Raw genomic sequence first — 19,434 nt, 5'->3', positions numbered from 1 at the left:
TACAATAATTGTATGAGATGTGCAGGTTTTGTCATTCCACATTTATGTTATGTGGCAGGTGGCTGTCCTGTACTCTGTAATAGTAAAACACAAGGGCGTTTTGTATGGTATGTCCTGGGTTCATATTCCACCATGAACTAATTGGGGAGGTGTAAAGCCTGCACAACATTAAAACTTGACACAAACAATCCATAGCATAATATTAGGGCATGCTTGCTAGCCTGGTTTTTAAATGGATGAGATAGGTGAGAACCAGTCACATTATTAGCAGAGATAAAACCTGTGTTCTGAATCCAGCCCAGGGACTAAATCTTTTAAACTATCTTAGCACAACGATATTGTAAAACCATAGTAGGCTGTGATGTCACTATGGTGTTTGTTGTAGTGACATCATGTTCCATGATAGTTCTACGATATTGCAGTGCTAAGATGGCTTCAAAAATCTGTAGCCAATACACCAAAATCTTTTGTACAATCCACAGTTAAACCTCTGTCCTGAACAGAGATGTTTTTCACTAACCATTAAGCTCTGTCTGGAACCAGACATCTTGAAGCTTGGGCGTATGCCAGAAGAAAGTGCTTGAACCACAATTGAATATGAGGATAAAAATAAATTAAAATGAATGATACAGATAAAATGGTGCTTAATCTGCTTGCAGAAAGCAAGGATTTGAACGTGAGTCGTAATAAATGTAATATTGAATTTTTCACTCGTACACATTGATTTGCATGCACAGTGATGCACTGGTTGACATTTCCCAACAGTGCTTGGGTATTCATTAGATCGAGTGGAAAATAGAATGTATTTCCGTTGTTGCAAGGAAGCAAACCATTTATCTAAGACGAAACTATAATAAAACCTGAAAATTTAGTCTGCTCAAATTTACAAAGTGCCAGTTATAATTACAGGTACATGTACGTGACCAGTATAGATTTACAATTATAATAAGTATGCATATGTAATCATGTGGTCAGTCTGGGATCGGTCCCTGTCAGTGGGCCCATTTGGCTATTTCTCACTCCATACAGTACACCACAACTGGTACATCAAAGGCTGTGGTATGTGCTCTCCTGTCTGAAATGGTGCATATAAAACATCCATTGCTACTAATGGAAAAACGTAAGACTATATGTCAATATTACCAAATATTTGACATCCAATAGCCAATGATTAATAAATCAATGTGCTCTAGTGGTATCATTAAACAAAACACACCGGCCTCGGTGGCGGCGTGGTTAGGCCATCGGTCTACAGGCTGGCAGGTACTGGGTTCGGATCCCAGTCGAGGCATGGGATTTTTAATCCAGATACTGACTCCAAATCCTGAGTGAGTGCTCTGCAAGGCTCAATGGGTAGGTGTAAACCACTTGCACCGACCAGTGATCCATAACTTGTTCAACAAAGGCCATGGTTTGTGCTATCCTGCCTGTGGGAAGCGTAAATAAAAGATCCCTTGCTGCCTGTTGTAAAAGAGTAGCCTATGTAGCGACAGCTGGTTTCCTCTAAAAAACAGTGTCAGAATTACCATATGTTTGACGTCCAATAGCCAATGATAAGATAAACAATCAATATGCTCTAGTGGCGTCGTTAAATAAAACAAACTTTACTTTTACTTTCATTAAACAAAACTAAACCTTAACTGTAGTCATGTATGTAAAATCACTGACAACTGTGGCATGGATTTAAACTCATCGGAACTACATATGGGCTATTTTCACAAAAAGGGGCAAATAACAGTAAAGACATTGTAGCTCCAATATTTTACACAAAACAGCATATAATGTGTAAATAAACAGGCATGCACACAAAAAGCATTGTCACTTGATGCACTGGATATGATATTTGGCTATGTAGATGCATTACATAAGTTTGTGGTTAAAGTTATATACCCAAAATGTCCACTCCGTTGTTATGTACAAAAGCTCATGTTATTGTTGTGGAATCGCAAACTCTCTCAAATACTAAGTGTTTGCCTTTAAACTGCAAAATGTAAGTACTAGTAAACCACTCACAAGTACATAAGTTGCACATTTTATTTTTCATTTGATTGTCTTTACTGTTATATTATCTACAAAAAGGACCAACATTTTGATTAGTTTGAAAGTTATCCACCAGATGCCACTGTCACATCTACATGTAGGTCAACATGTTAAGTAATTGAATACAAACTGGATATGTTTATAGGCAAGTTATTTTTAAATCTTAAAACACTTTTTTCAATGTCAAACTTGTTGTCTTTTCGTTTACCATTAGTTTAATAAAGTATCCTGGAAGCATGAGAAACCCATCATTGATATTTTTTCATTCAGTAAATTGTTTTTAAAAGCCATTGCATAACTGAAATACATTGCAGCACAAATACCATGTCATGTGTCTTTGCCATTATAATTTTTGTCTTTACCGTTATCAGTGTTAAATAATAGAAAAGACACTTTTTCACAATCGTCCCAGTCTATCATTACATCTTACATATTAGTAACAATTATTTATAGGCACATTGTATCTATATACATTATAAAAGTATTTATCATTATTAATTTTTTTTGCTATTAATAAGACATTATTAAGACATAATGGTAAAGACAGTTGTTTACTATTATTTATGCCTTAGAATTGAGGGTAAAACAGAAGCACAAAAATATTTTTATGTACATTTAAAAAAAATATATACTTTTGTATTTTTAAAAGTTCTTTACTGTTTTTTGCTCCTTTTTGTGAAAATAGCTCATATATACTGATGGAAAGAAATACGGCAACACATAGTATTTGAGACCAAATGGAATTTGCTACTAAAGGACATACAGTTATGCTTGTTTAAAATAGATATAATGTGGGACTGAATGTCAGTATTTTTCAAATGAAAGCTGAAGGAATAAATATTTTACTGAACTTTGCATATTAGTTACAGCTGACATACTTTTATCATTTGGTCCGGTTGTTTTTTTCTCTCAACAAAATGAGCATGCCTACCAGTACTACTTATGGATTTAATGCTGACCTCTGTGCTGTTACCAGTTGTTCTAAATACAATCAGACCTCGTTACAACGACCACGTTCATCCCTGGGTTACTTTGTCGTTACATTGAAATTATCATTATATTGAAATTGCCATTATATTGAAATTGCCGTTATAAAAATTGGTTTTGTTTAACGACACCACTAGAGCACATTGATTTATTAATCATCGGCTATTGGGTATCAAACATTTTGTCATTTTGACGAAGTCTTAGAGAGGAAACCTGCTACATTTTTCCATTAGTAACAAGGGATCTTTTATATTCACCATCCCACAGACAAGATAGCACATACCATGACATTTAATATACAAGTTGTGGCGCATTGGCTGGAATGAGAAATAGCCCAATGGGCCCACCAACGGGGATTGATCAAATACCATTTTTAAATATATTATTATTTATCAAGGCGCATTGACCGTCAATCTAATAACTCCTTGGTTAAAACTTTGTTTACAAAATGTCATAAAGCTGGTAGACTTGCTTGTTCACAGTTAATTCTTTAATTGAATGACTAAATTTTCAAAAGCAATACACTTCTACAGATTTAGCAGACATCGGTAATTCTGACATCATGTGACACTGTTGGCTCCCGATGGGGTCAATGATGCCAAACGGCTGTGTGTACTGCCAAAGTGTTAGGGCATCTGTGATTTTGTAATGTAGTTGTAAAGGGGTGTTTTCAGACCTCTGATGCATGCTTGTTCCTAATTTGCTCTGTCGGTGTTGGAAGGTGTGAATTCCGGTGTAATGAACAGATTAACTCTGATGTACATTTGTTCCCGACAATTTTTTGTAGTCAGATGGTGTCAATGTCGACGGTCTATGCTTTCCAAAGGTGTAGTAATTATTACTTATTGTGGGCTTTTTTTTTCTTTAATTCCTTGAAGATGGCAGGGCTTGTTCAAAGACATGGACCCATTTCTTGTACATTGCATTAAGACGAAAATGTGATGTGCAAAACTGTACTGGAGTTTGTTTTAAGTTTATGAAACATTGTGATATAGCAATATACTGGTTTATTGTTGCAGCACTGTCGAATGTTGTTATTTTGACCTTTTTTAATGACCTGAGCACAGGATTTCTTGAGACTGAAAAATTGTCCTGTGGTATCATTTTCATTAGCGACTGCTATGTTTATTTCAAACCTTTTTTTAAAATAGGTTTTTAGTTTGGTCCCTTCAACATCGAAATAATGAAATTTGTCTGTATATATATACACACACACACACATAACAGTAGATTATTCCAGAATTGTGGGCATTGTTTGTCACTTGTTAGCATTGTATCCCAGTTTTTGTTTACTTATTGGGCAAAATTTACGAAGCCTTTTTAAGCATTGCAAATGAATGTAGTTTCATGCGTGTAAACATAAACAGGCTTTGTAAATTCAGCCCATTAGCTTCTTTTTTTCTTCTTTTTTTAAAACCCTACAAAAACCCTCCCAACAAACCACAAAGTCAGAGAATAATCTACTTCTGTGTTATAAATTAAGTTTTTTAAAATCTGAAATGTAGTCGGGAATAACGAAAGAAAAAATTATCCCGATCCATTAAAAATGGTAGTATTGAAGATACTCAAGTAGCTTGAGGCCGACTGCAGATTAATAAAAAGACCAATTCCACTGCATGCCTCAGTGTCCTCTCCATGCCGCGGCAATGAGCAAAGCGTATTGATTGAATACCAGATCTATCAAGTATGTTTGTATCTAGCGATGCTGCATCATTGGGTTCTTTCACTGGTCTGATCACTATTGGACAAGCTCGCTTCTTATTGGACAGTCATCTTTCGCGATTCCTGCGAGCCCCCTGCTACGTGACAATACATCTGCGAGCCCGACAGAAATTCTAAATTGAAAAGGAGGCTGCTGGATTATTATTATGTGGTTGTAAGTTTTGCTGCCGACATTTATTCATTGCAATTAGGAAAGAGGTCTTTTTATGAAAGAAGAATATTCGTGTTTGATGTAGAGAGGTAGGAATTAGATTGTGTTTTGAGGTAAAATAAAAACTTTTTGTTATTATTTGGGAAGTAGGTTTTCAGTGTAATTTTGTTTCACTTAAGTATTAAAAGAAGTACAGCTTGGAACTGACAGGTAGTGGTGTAGTCATTAGATGGTGCTGTTCATGTAATGCATAAATAAAAATGTATTTGTTAATGTTATTTGAATAATTTATTTATCTTTTATTGTTAATTTATTTTTGTAAACCTGTAGTAGAAGTTTGCTTTTTATTTTTAAAACGGGTTCGTCTTTAAATATTTTATAAATATTATATATAATATATTTATAAATCAGGGGTATAAACCTCAGGATTTTGCTGGAAAACCAAATGTTAGCACCTAAAAACTTCCTGTTCCAAGTGCACAGTAACCCCCTATTCTTCAAGGCCCTGCATGGGGTTTTTTATTGGGTTTTTAAAAAAATTAGTCTGTGATGTCATTTCCATCTGTTGTAAATACAGAACAGCAAACAGCATGCACACAATTTTAAAAAGCTGCCATATCATGTGTGACCTGTATGTGAATAATGTCTGATGTCTCTTATCTTGTACATTGGGAAGCATAATGTAATTCAGTGATAGCATGCTGGCATGATGTGTGATAGACTGTAGGATCAATTGCCATTACATTTTCTCCATTTAGATTATCATTTAGTCAGGTCTCCATAACTAATACATTACAGAACTTGCTATATCCAAATTTTGCAGGGTTTGAATTTTAAAATACCATGACAGTGGTTCCATGTCGTGGTTCCCCTCATTACTTCCTGAAAATCGGACATTGTCAGCAGCAAGAAAAATGCTGTCATTATCCTACGCACTTGGTTTGCCACTGTACCCTTACAAGTAACAATACATTCAATACATTCCATGTTGTATTACGGTTCTCATGAAAATTTTAATTAATTTTTTTTCCTTCACATTTTCATACTTATAACCAATTAAGATTCAAACAGACTGTCACACAACTTGGCTCTCTTGGCTGCTTTTAGTGGTTAGGGAAAACAATTATGACTGAGTGGGAGCCAATATTATGATGAAGATTCAGTACCTTTATTAAAACTCTGGGTGGGAGCTTTTAAGTGGTTTGTGTACCCAACACCTACCAACCTTATTTCAGATGGGGGTTATATAGCCCAATGGTAAAGCACTCACTTGATGCACGGTCGGTCTGGGATCGATCCCCGTCGGTGGGCCCATTGGGCTATTTCACGTTCTGGCCAGTGCACCATGACTGGTATATCAAAGGCTGTGGTATGGCTGGAGCAAGAAATAGCCCAGTGGGCCCACCGACTGGGATCAATCCCAGACTGACCGCACATCAAGCGAATGCTTTACCACATCAAGCGAACGCTTTACCACTGGGCTACATCACTCCCCTCTAACATACTATAAACGAGTGCAATAAATAACGAGAGAAAGCAATTGGTATGTGGTTCTTATTACTTACCACCTTTGTATGTTATTTTAAACAAAAGTTTTAATTAAATAACAAGTTTTTGTCTGGAAAGTTGCTTGAATTTTGTGGAATTTACAGAACGATGAGCTAGGGACATGATGTCATTCGAGTGAACACGTAACTAGACATGCAAGACTTTGTATTGCACATATATGTATGTTGAATAAAATATTTTTTAGAATGGTCTTTATTATTATAGTAAGAATAAATGAGTATGTAATAAATTTAAAAAAACCCTCCAAAATGTTTATTCCAAGTCTAAATCTAACCCTAATCCTAACCCTTGTAATCAAATTGATCGGGTGGGATGTAGCCAAGTGGTAAAGTGTTTGCTTGGTGCGCAGTCAGAGTGGGCTATTTGTAGTCCTAGCCAGTGCATCATGACTGGTATACCAAAGGCCATGATATGTGCTATCCTGTCTGTGGGATGGTACAAATATAAAAGATCTATTGCTACTAATGGAGACAAAGGTAGCAGTTTTCCTCTTTAAGACTATATGTCAAAGTACCAAATGTTTGACATCCAATAGCTGATGGTTAATAAATCAATATGCTCTAGTGGTGTCGTTAAACAAAACAAACTTTAAGTATAATCAAATTGAACTGGGATCTGATATATCAGATGGAGTGAAATTACATTGAAGCCAGATTATTTTATGCTTGAAAAATATGGCACTATTTCATTTCTTTGGTGTCGATTGGTAGTACATAGTGCAATGCAATATGACAAAATTTTTTATTATTTTTAACCACATATTGCCATATTTTTAATTGTGGATTCTGGCAAATTTTAAATGAGCTGCTTCTGTCATTTTGAAATGTGGGTAGGAAAAAGAAAAACTACATGTAGTGCTGGAGAAATGAAGACCTTCAGAGCATTATGATTAAGAACCAAATTTCAGAATTCTGATATTGATATAGAAAATATCACTCGATTGTTGCAATTACAGAATATGTTAAGCCTGCGGCGAGATGTATAGACAATGGGAATTAACAGAAAGTGTTCAACAAGGGAATCTTTTAATGAAATATTGATGCTGATCAGTCCCATCTAATCCCACTGGTCATGTTTAATGATGCGCAGTGTATATGAATTCTATAAATCTTAGAATTATTGCAGTCTTCTGTATTAGATATACTATTCATGAAGACCTATTACCCATCCGTGGTGATTACCATAACATAATTCTGAAGTCTGTGAATTTAAAATGTTGTTAGTTCGTTTGGTGCTATAACAAATGGTCATACATTAATTATCTCAACTTCCATAAGAGTCATTTTTCATTGCAACCAGCAGGACCATTGGAGAGATTTATTTACTTGGAGGACGATAAATACAAATGATGATGATTTTTTTTTTTTTAGTAAGGGCAGTTCTAAAATGAATTACATGGGTGGAGGTGGGAAGTAATTTTTAAAAATAAAATTTTACTTAAATCTAATATCTATAGAGAAGAAAATGCTGCCGATCCACCAGGCATAAATTTAAAAAAATGGTACGTCTCAACCCTAGAACAGCCCTAAGACAACACTTTGAGCTAATTGGTGTTGTTGAGGATATACTCCTCCAGTCCACTCACCTAATCACCCCAGGGTACATTCTGAACATTTTTAATTAACTTTTCTGTTATTAGTCCCCTACCGGTCCAACCGGAGGGGACTATAGGTTTCATCTCCGTCCTGTCTTGTCTGTTCGTTCATCTGTCCCACATATAGTTTTCCGGATGTTTTGTTTAGATTGCCTTGAGATATTGAGCTGAAATTTTTTGTATAGTTTTATCATGTACTGTTACAGATCAAGTTTGACTTTCTGGAGATTTAACTATTTTGTATGGAGTTATGGCCCTTGAACTTAAGACATATGAAAATTAGTTTTCCGGACTTTTTTCAGAAAGCCTTTAGATATTGAGCAGAATTATTCTTTTTATAACTTTATCATGTACTGATGCAGATCATGTTGGACTTTTATGGCAATTTAACCATTTTTGATGGGAGTTCTGGCCCTTGAACTTAGGAGATACATAAAATTCTTAGATTCGGTAGGGGACATGTATTGCTTTAGCAGTACTTTCAGAATGCTTGTTTTAAAATGGGTTGAACAAAATTTGGTTTATAGAAGCACAGCCCCACCAAAAAACTCCACAAACTCTACATGTACACACAAAGATTTTAAGTGTTTTTTGTCGGTAATTTCAGTTTGATTTAACGTGAAAAGAAAAGTAAAAGTGTTTTGGAAACAACAAAATTGTTCTGTTTTTATGTGCAATTTATAAAAACATTGGTCATTGTATAAATAAAACAGCAGTACTCGCCCATAGCAAGCAATGTAATTTACTCATGGTGTTGGAAATAAATATTTTTTTTTCTAAACTCTTATATTTGATTTTTCTTTTGCTACTCTTTCTATTAATTGGAGATCCATTTTGTTGATATAATAAAATAAAAAAATTGAGAAAATATAATTTCAAACTTTGAAAGGGCCTCTTTAATATTTAATTATTTATTTTCAATAGGTAGAAATATTAGAAAACTGAAATTTTCCACACCTGTATTTGAAGGTAAGAAATTCTATTTTATTATATTAAATTTTAGTGTTCACTTTGTTGTAGATTTTTTTTATATTTACAACACTCACTAGATTCCATAACGGCGGTTTTGGAAATCATCACCTTGAGATGTGGTGATAAAAACCACAATCATTTATTTGTACATAATGAATCTGCTTGATGCTTAATGGAAGGAAGGAAGGAAATGTTTTATTTAATGACACACTCATTTTATTTACGGTTATATGGCATCAGACGTATGGTTAAGAACCACACAGATAGAGAGATGAAACCTGCTGTCGCTACTTCATGGGTTACTCTCTTTTTTGATTAGAAGCAAGGGATCTTTTATATGCACCATTCCACGGACAGGATAGTACATAACACGGCCTTTGTTACACCAATTGTGGAGCACTGGCTGGAATGAGAAATAGCTCAATGGGACCACTGACGGGGATGGATCCTAAACCGTCATCAAGAGAGCGCTTTACCACTGGGCTATGTCCCACCCCATTAATGATGCTTAATGGTTAACTATATAATAAGATTACGACCTGTGAGCTGTACGGTTTAAACTTTGTATACCCCATTAATGATGCTTAATGGTTAACTATATAATAAGATTACGACCTGTGAGCTGTACGGTTTAAACTTTGTATACCCAAAAACTATAGTGAAATGTTTTATTCCTCTTACTAAATTTTCAAATTTTCAAATTTTTATTTTATAAAATTGAAATTGCCTTTATTGGATATAAATATACACGTGATGTCGCCTGATATTTGACTACAACTTGTCAAACGATTTCTTTGTCTGGTTTTAACTTTACTCTGTTAGAAAATTTACCTTTAACTAACATACTTTAAAATGATTGTTTCTGGAATGGCTATAGCACAGTTGGGCTGTTTAACAATTACATCATGTAATTTCTGACACTATCACTTTTGTACACTATTATATATAAGTTTGTATAATAAGAAAAGCAAGTATTTTGCTTTAATGATGGTTATTTAATAAATGCAAATCGACAGTCTTACATTGCAGGCTTTTTGCCAGTGTCCGTACTAGATGGTTAAAAACTGCAGGTTTGAAATGTTTTGAAATTGGGACACTGCATTTCATGTGCTTTGACATATTTTATCATCTTTCTACAAATTCTAAATATATCCATTAATTTCTAATATTTTAGGGTACGCAATTCTACCCTCTATGCCCTCTGGCGCAAACCTGGGTGGATCGTAGCCCAATGGTAAAGCACTCGCTTGATGTGCAGTCGGTCTAGGATCGATTCCCATTGGTGGGCCCATTGAGCTATTTCTCATTCCACCCAGTGCACCACTACTGGTATATCAACGGCTGTGTGGGATGGTGCATATAAAAGATCCCTTGCTGCTAATTGAAAAGAGTAGCCCATGAAGTGGTGACAGCGTGTTTCCTCACGCAATATCTGTGTGGTTCTTAACCATATGTCCAACGCCATATAACTGAAAATAAAATGTGTTGAGTGTGTCGTTAAAGCTTTCCTTTGTGTAATAAACACTATATGTCACGATGCAGCAAAATCTATTTTTTGTTCTCAAAAAGACTTTAAATGGATACATCACATTTTGGAAATGAACTCTTCACATCTTCCTCTCATTAAGCACTATTATAACCATTAATGTCTTGTCATGTGCAGATAGTTGATGTGTGTGCCCAGGACAGCATGCTTAAATCTTTATTGGAAATAAATTGAAATGAAATGAGAAAAACTCTGCTGGTATTTGTAATAAACGACAAACCCTTACAATCTATCAGTAATTAACTGCATGTAGGATTACTTTCTGCCAGAAACTAATCCATTTATCAGCTCTGATTTTGTTTTCCCATAATTCCATTAGCATTGTTATAAGGGTGTTGTTGTTTTTTTTGTGGGTTTTTTGAAAGTGCAGTACTGATGAGCTATTTAGACCATAACAAGATGTCTGTAGGGATTGTTTTGGATGTTTATTTGAATGTTTTTTGGCAGAACATAAAACAAGGTTGCCCATGCAAGCCATATGTAGATACAGAGCAGCTCTATACTGGACCTTTCCCCAGTGGTACAACTAACTGCCATTGTGGTGAAGAGAGTGTGCTTTGTTTCCATGGTAACATTTGCTTACTGAAGGTCCTGAGAATAATATGTAGATCATGATACAGAAGCTGCTACACATGACATATCTCCAGAGATGTCATGGAAGATGTTTCCTAGATTTCTCTTTATTCAATTAGACTTGGATGGAAAATTCCAGACAACAAAATATTGTTTGGGGCTGGTTCTAGTCCTGTAACATAGATATCTACTCAATAGTGATTCTGGTAGAATTCACACACACACAAAATTATATGGTACAAGCCTTAGTGATAAATGTTTGGAATGGAATCAGTTTACAGCAACTGATCGATGATTGATTAATAATCTATTGCATTTCCATGGTGATTTTTGATTAAAATGGCTGTTCTACATTAAACAATGTTGAACTTAGTTTTTATGTAGATTAAGATGATAGACCCTAGTTTTTCACTTTTAAAGCCTTTTTTTGATAATTTAAATTACATTTTATTATTTGTAATCATTTTCATACTCCTGGTTATCCAAGTTTTTGTAAAACCAGAAAATGCATTTACCATAAATGTTCTAAAAACGTACGTATGTATGAGAAGTAATGATTTTAGAGGGTATTTCCCCAATTATCTTGTTTTGCTCATTGACAGCAAAATCAGCTGAAACCGAGAGGAAACAAATTGTCACATAATACAAATATTTACAATCCTGTTTTAATTTCCATGTAAAACAAACCCACAGCTCCTTACACTATGTTTTAATTTAATTTTTGAATTTGTATTTTGATGTTGATCATCACTTAACTTTATTTTTGCATTTACCTTAGTTGGACACCAAATAGCTGATGTATTTTTTGTGCTTGTGTTTCATTAAACATTCATTCGTTCGTTCGTTTGTTCCTTCGTTCCTTCATTCCTTCGTTCCTTCGATCGTCCATCCGTCCATTTACAAGTTTGTTTGTTCATTCATTTGTTCATTCGTTTATTCATTCATTCATTCATCAAAATAATCCTTGCTTTTGGTAAGGCTCTGCCCTAGACTTTGTCATTGGTGAAGACAGAGAATAAGCCCAGGGTGAACATGTTTAAACTGTATATAGATAGGGACACATAAATACTGTTTCGACTCAATTTGGTAGGGGTATTCCTTGGACCAGATATATGTGGGGGTTTTCTCTCTGGTTAACCCTTAAACTTATGTTGTACAGGACAGAATATGCTTGAATCTTGATTAAGATACAAGACCTACAGCAAGTTCATTTAGTGTTGCACTGAGAACATTGTATTACGTTCATCTAGTTAGAATGCCATGTTTATGATTTGGTTAAGACTTGTAACTACCATGCTTCATGTAATTATTGATCTGGTGTTTGTTAATGTGTGCAGGTCAGTTGGGACTTGGTGCTTTCAGTTTTCGTCGGTCTTCAGGTCTACTCATTAAACAACGCTTGCCCACTGACCATAGTCGAATTGTACAAAGTAAAAGGATTATCTGCATGTTTGAACCTGCTAATCCATACAAACTGAATCTGTCAATAAAAGGTCAGGTGAAAACCTTGTTCAAAAGAGTTGAGTTGCCATAGCAACTAGACCAAGCAACTGGTGAGAGTGTCATTGATTTCATCCATGATGGTGGATTTTAAGACCTGTAATTGCTAATTGATAAGTCTCAGTATGGAAAATGATGTGCAGGGAAGCTATATTGTATTAGTATAATTATGTTAATATAAAAAAAAAAAAAAAAAAAAAAAGTTCTGTTAGGTGGAATCTAGCTCAGTTGGTTGAGTGTTCGCTTGAGGTGCTTGCATTGCAGTTTCAAATCACATCGGTTAATCCATTCAGCTGGTTAGTTTTTTTTCTTGTTCCAACCAGTGCACCACAACTGATCAAAGGCTGTGGTATGTGCTTTCCTGTCTGTGGGAAGTACATATAAAAGATCCCAAGCTGCATTAGGAAAAATGTAGCGGGTTTTCTCTGATGACTATGAGTTAGAATTACCATGTGTTTGACATCCAATAGCCAATGATTAATAAATCAATGTGCTCTAGTGGTGTCATTAAACAAAACAAACTTCTTCAACTGGGACTGTGTGGAATCTAGCTCAGTCAGTAGAGTGCTTGCTTGAGGTGCTTGCATCATAGGATCAAATCACCTCTGTGGACACATTCTCTTATTGGAGTTTTCTGGTCTAAACCAGTACCCCATGACTGTATATCAAAGGCCATGGTATATGTTGTCCTGTCTGTGGGGAAGTGCATATAAAAGATTGCTTGCTACTAATGGGAAAATATAGCAGGTATTCTCTAAGACTATATGTCAGACTTACTAAATGTTTGATATCCAATAGCCAATGAATAATAAAGCAGTGTGCTCTAGTGGTGGTATTAAATAAATCAAACTTTTAATATGAAATGCACCTAAAAATACAGAGTGAAAGATTAGATATATTAGTATTTCACTCAAGCTATACACTTATACTGTTCTACACACAAATCTGGATTACACAGATGTTGGTTTGGAGACGGTCTACTCTGTGTTGAAAAGATCTGATCATTGGTTTAAAGTTCTAACTGCTAAAAAAAATACAACTATTAGTCCGACGGGCGATCTGTCTTTTTCTGACAACCGTAAACCTTCCCCTTACCTCCCCATTGAACATGCAACTCCACATCAGCCATGTCAGAATTCCAAACCATTCAAACAAATTGTTCAGAATTATGACGAAATACACATGTACTGCATTGAGAAGAAATGTGAAAAACTTAGTCTTTTCCAAAATAGTATTTTTTAAAAATTGTTTTGTTAATCAAGGTTTGGGGGTGTGTGGACTTGATTTTTTTTGTTGCCACATGATGTTGATCACTTGGCCAACCAAGTGTCATTAATATTAATGTTTTTATCAAATTTATATCTATCATTTGAAGTGTATTATAATATTGTTAAACAATAATATATTGTTCTATGGGCTGGTGGACTAGTAGAAATATTGATGGGCTAGTACGTTTTAGTTGGTTCTGGTCCAGAGAGCTAGTGAAATATTTTCTATTTCTGCACCATTGATATACCGTTCAGTGTTAATTGATAGTTATATAAGACTATGACTGACAACTTATTCTGTTACTTTAATTACTGAAACCCAATGGAAGGAAGGAAGGAAATAGGTTGTGGGTTGTTTTTGTTTTTTGTTTTTTTATCCCAGTGCCTCCTTTCCTTTCTCTCCTTTGAATTCCATCTCATTTCTTCCCGATCTGGCAACTCCTCCTATCTTTCAACTTCTTCGCCATCCACCTCCACATCCCAGTCCTTGTCTCTCCAACCGTGACAGGTGCTTGTCTCTTGTGGTTATCTGTGCCACACACCTGTTCCTCATCAGTTTTTAGCTGTGGGCTTAGTCTGACCACTTTGGGGAGTGTTCAGTAGTTACTTCTGGCATTATTAAGAGGCACTTGTAACCACCTACTATGCACCCCTACTATCGGCGGTCGTTAGTTAGTGCTGTGGGTCAGACCAGCTTTATTAGCAGCAGAGGACGAGGATGCCAGGTGGGTGCAGGGATATACACAGAGACTGCACCTGTGGAGGAAGTTGAGACAGGTAGGCGATGGTGTGGACAGAGTCGGAGGAAATTGACAGAAAGGGTCGAAACAGATTGAAATCGTGGGAGAAATTGGAAAGTTTTTTTTATATTAAGATAATGAGAATGATAGGCAGAGGGTGATAGATGAGAAAGATGAATGAATGTGTGAGCCAGCTTTGACGGGATTTGAACCACTGTCATCAGCTTGATTGTCCAGCAGCTTATTCACTAGACCACGGAGCTCACATGGTTTATTTAACGACACACTCAACACATTTTATTTATGGTTATATGGCATCAGACATATGGTTAAGGACCACACAGATATTGAGAGAGGAAACCTGCTGTCGCCACTTCATGGGCTACTCTTTTCGATTAGCAGCAACGAATCTTTTATATGCACCATCCCACAGACAGGATAGTACATACCAGTTGTGGAGCACTGGTTGGAACGAGAAATAGCCCAATGGGTCCACCGAAGGGGATCGATCTTGGATCTACCATGCATCAAGTGAATGCTTTACCACTGGGCTCTGTCCCACCCCGAAACCCAATGGTTGCTGATAGTTCTGGACCCTACAGTAACCATTTAATTTAACAGTGTCCCAGTGTATGATGTACCTGGGTTTTTGTTTTCTTTTTCATCTCCCTTTCCTTTTTCTCCATTACCATTTCATTGCTGTCTCCAACATCTCAGTCCTTGTCTTTTAAACCGTGTCAGCTACTAGCATGACTAAATGTTTTTCTGAAAAATCCCTCTGTTAAATTTATAACTTATATCTGAAAAATAAAACAAAATTAAGACTTACTTCATTTTGACTTCTCTGTAATGCGGAAATAGAGCATAAAACATTATTTAAAAGGGACCTGAAAGATCATTTGTGTTACATGTACCATTATTTGGAAGATTGTAAAACAAATATAATAATAATTTTAAAAAAACCCAGAACCAAACCTCCACCCCCAACCCTCCAAAAAAACCCTCAACAACACCACAATAACCACCACCACCCAACAAACAAGAAAGCAGCACCTACCAAACCAGAAAACCAACGCAAAACATCTGGTACAGATGTACTTGCAATATCACCATTGACCATATTTACATATTGTGTACTTAAATATCAAACACACTTGAAAAAAACAAATGTAACTGGGGAAATTAAAAAAAAAAAATTGTACATATTGATTGTGAAAACATTCCTCAAATGGACTATTTTTTTTTAATTAAATGTTAAGGAGTTTACCGAGTATTGATTTGAGGATTGGCCTGAAAGCATCTCGTGGGCACATGGGCTGATGCAGGATGCTCTGTTCTGTTTCCAGTGTGATGTATCTTCTTCTAATGTAGTGTGTAAAATTACCACGTCCGGACACATGGAGGTGAAGAACACGCAGCAGGTTACAATTATTCTGTGATTGATTTTACTTGTCGCTATAGTCTTTCACTTTATATTGGTTTTTTTCAAACTTGGTGTCAGGAGTATCTCACTTTATAGTCTTTCTCAGAATTGCAAGTTGATAAAACAAGGTGAGATAGTCGGTGATAAAGTGCAGCAGAAAAGAAAATGGATGAACTGTGAACATAGAATTGTCAATAATTGTTCAGTTCATAATTTAATTTAATTTAATTTAATTTGTGATTTTGCATGTGTACAACATAAAAACTGCTAGCCTGTCTGTCCAGTATGATAATTAAACTTCTAATTAGTGCTAATTAGGGGTGTTCTTAAGTGGACTAAGTGCAGGAGATGACACTTAAGAATGGTGGATCTTAATTAGTACATCAACAGAGAACATTTTGGTGTAGGTTTGATTGGTGTACTCAACCATGCTAATTAAACTTAAAATTTGGGGTATTTTTATTTGAGGGGCGGCCCCTCGGATTGGTACAGGAGATGACACTTAAGAAAGGCCGTTTGGGGGTCCCACAGCCCACACCTACATATTCCAGGTCTCAAATCTTCTTGTACTTGCAATGCTAGTTAAACCTCTCTGGGCTCCCGGACTAATCCGTTACTGCTGAAGAAAAAGGAATTGCATGTGTGATAGTTAAAGATTTGCTTTTATTCTGTGCTCGAAGAAAGAAATTGATATTCCTATTTCCGTTAAATCGGAAGCAAAGATTTATGTTTAGGTCCTAGTTACATGTGCAACCCAGTTAAAGTCTTATTTTTTGTTCTTTGAAAAACTCTTTGTTACCTGTAAACCAAAATTATTGTATAAATCCTCTGTTGTGATTATTTTATTCATAATCACTAGAGCTGGGTGGTATCAAAATTTGAAGTTTGGTATTGATATCGGTATTTTGTGGGTGATTTACCTCGGTATCGGTATGGTATTTGGTATTGGCACAATATCAAGCGGTATTTTTAGTACACTCTGTTTTAAATGCATGTCTGAGTTAAGGCTCACCCGCTAATTTCATCTAAATATAATTAAATTCCATACACAATCGTCTGATTTATACCCAACCTATCTTGCGTTCATCAGATATATTGTTAGTGCTTTACTAAATGGCGGGGAAACATTTTTCAGTGCCGAAATTTCAGTATTTTGAAATTTGCTCCATACAGTAAATTGGTATTGATATGATACTGATATGAACGGCATATATGGTATACCGCCCAGTTCTGATAATTGCTTTCTTCATTTTCAACATAATAGAAAATATTTAGTTACTTTAGGCGGGAAGGGGAGGGGGGGGGGGAAGTAAAGTGATTTTGAAGTTACATGTACATATGTTGTGATTTATTCAAACCCTAAATGAAAGAATGAAAGAAAGGGAAAAACCCACAGTTTTGTTTGACTAATTCCCTTTTAAGTAATATATACTGTATACGCAAATATGTTCGCGAATAAATATACCGCGAACATGTTGATAGCACCGCAAATTTAATTACGCGCGAACTTATTTCCGATTTGGTATAATATTATTTACCTGATAATATATAGTCTTATCTCTACATGCCCAATTCAGAACAGAATTTTATTCATTCAGAACACCTACGGTGTTACATTTGAGGTGGTTTACAAACAGTTTGGTGTACTGCTTAAAAGAATAATGAAATCAAACATATCAGAATCAAGCAGTCAGAGGTCCGCAAGGTCACGTGATTCTATAAACCTGCCTGGTCACGTGGATTTGATCGAAGTGACACACAGTTGTGCATAATTCTGTTGTTACGTAACCTCAGTTTTGTTTGTTTTCTTTGTAACCTTGAATGGAAGTGTGTGGGTACCACAAATAATTAAAAGTTATTTCTTCTATTTGCTTTTTTCAATTCTCTGTATCGGATGTGCGTGTTCCACCAATAACATATCTTATCAGACATACACATGTACATACAACATTGACGTCTCGCATGTGCGTGAAATTGTCATTGAAAAGAGTTTGGCAAATGAAATGTGGGTAATTTATATTTTATTATCTGGGGACACAATCGCGAAAATAATTCCTCGCGAAAATGTAAAATGAAAGCCCGATCGCGAATTATTTTAGCCGCGAAAATATTTACATATACGGTAGGTGGCTTAGTCATAAATTTGTTTATAGCTTCAAAGTTGCAAACTGACACCATTTAATGTCTAATCAAGAGAGTCAGAAAAAAGTTCTTAATCTTTCCTGTTGACTGTTATTTTTTTTTTTTCTGCTACCATCTTCAAGAAGATCCAGCAGGTTAATAATTATACTAATTAGGTAGGCTTTCATCACAACTGTATTCCATAGAACAGTTTGTTCCTGGCTTAACATGTGCTATATGATTTTTTCTTTTAAAGAAAATTTCATTGACATGTTTGGAGGGCAGCTCAGCCATTTGCATGGCAAATCCTTTCTATCAAATAAAACTAAACTATTTGATTTCTTGGGACTTGCCCGATCCACCAACAATCCATTTCAATTGCCTTTTTTTCAGTATAAAGTCAATTTTAGCAGCTTTTATACGATGTTCTCAATTTTCATCGAGTCATCCTTCCAGAAGACGAAATGATTTCCATGCCGAACTGGATATTGATCGGAGGCAACTCAAGTGGCCCTTGCGATATTGACCACCGATGAGATCATCGCCTGGGCCTGGAGATCTTTGCTGCAGCTATATATATACATATATATGGGCTCATCGACCTTTGGAAATTTTCTCTTCTTTGCTGTATCTTTTTTTTCCTCCCACACCAGAAACCATACCATAAAACATAATAGATTATTTCTGCTCGTGGTACTTTTGTTCCAGTGTTTGTCTTCAGTTCACAGAACATTGTTAGTGAATGGTTGGCTTGGTGTCCGTAGGATTGTCCAATCAGAAAATCTCTTCACCATTCTTGATTCGTGTATTGTAAGAAAATGAGGATAATGTTAGCGTGGTTATGAAACCTTTTGTATTTAAAAAAAAAAAAAAAATGCTAATATTTATTGAACACTGATCTTTTACCTAATAACCTGCAGTATAATCTCGATTATAAAATTCATATTTGACATTCATCTTAAACGTTTTACTATTGAATTAAAATTGAATAATTAACACCTGTAAGCATAGTGAGAAAATCTTATTTAAAAAAAAATAAAAAAATAAAGGATAAAAAAAAATGAAAGAAGATAATAGCCGCCTCAGTGGTGTAGTGATTAAAGTTTGTTTTGTTTAAAGACACCACTAGAGCTACATTTTTCCATTAGTAGCAAGGGGTCCTTTATATGCACAATCCCACGGATAGGATAGCACATACCCTGGCAGTTATGGTGCACTGGCTGGAACA

At 35.5% G+C, this 19,434-nt stretch overlaps 1 protein-coding gene across 5 annotated transcripts in view; it reads left to right on the top strand.

Moving 5' to 3' along the window:
* LOC121376524 (tyrosine-protein phosphatase Lar-like) overlaps window positions 1-19,434 on the top strand; it is a 324,342-nt gene that overhangs the window by 9,612 nt on the left and 295,296 nt on the right. For all 5 annotated transcript variants that reach the window (XM_041504424.1, XM_041504426.1, XM_041504419.1 and 2 more), the window contains one exon: window positions 8,988-9,032. The gene's annotated coding sequence lies outside the window, so the exon portion shown is untranslated. The remainder of the gene's footprint in view (window positions 1-8,987; window positions 9,033-19,434) is intronic.

Source organism: Gigantopelta aegis, chromosome 6 (assembly GCF_016097555.1).
Source record: "Gigantopelta aegis isolate Gae_Host chromosome 6, Gae_host_genome, whole genome shotgun sequence".
In the NCBI taxonomy this organism is placed as follows: domain Eukaryota; kingdom Metazoa; phylum Mollusca; class Gastropoda; order Neomphalida; family Peltospiridae; genus Gigantopelta; species Gigantopelta aegis.
This window is presented reverse-complemented; position numbering and strand designations above follow the sequence as displayed.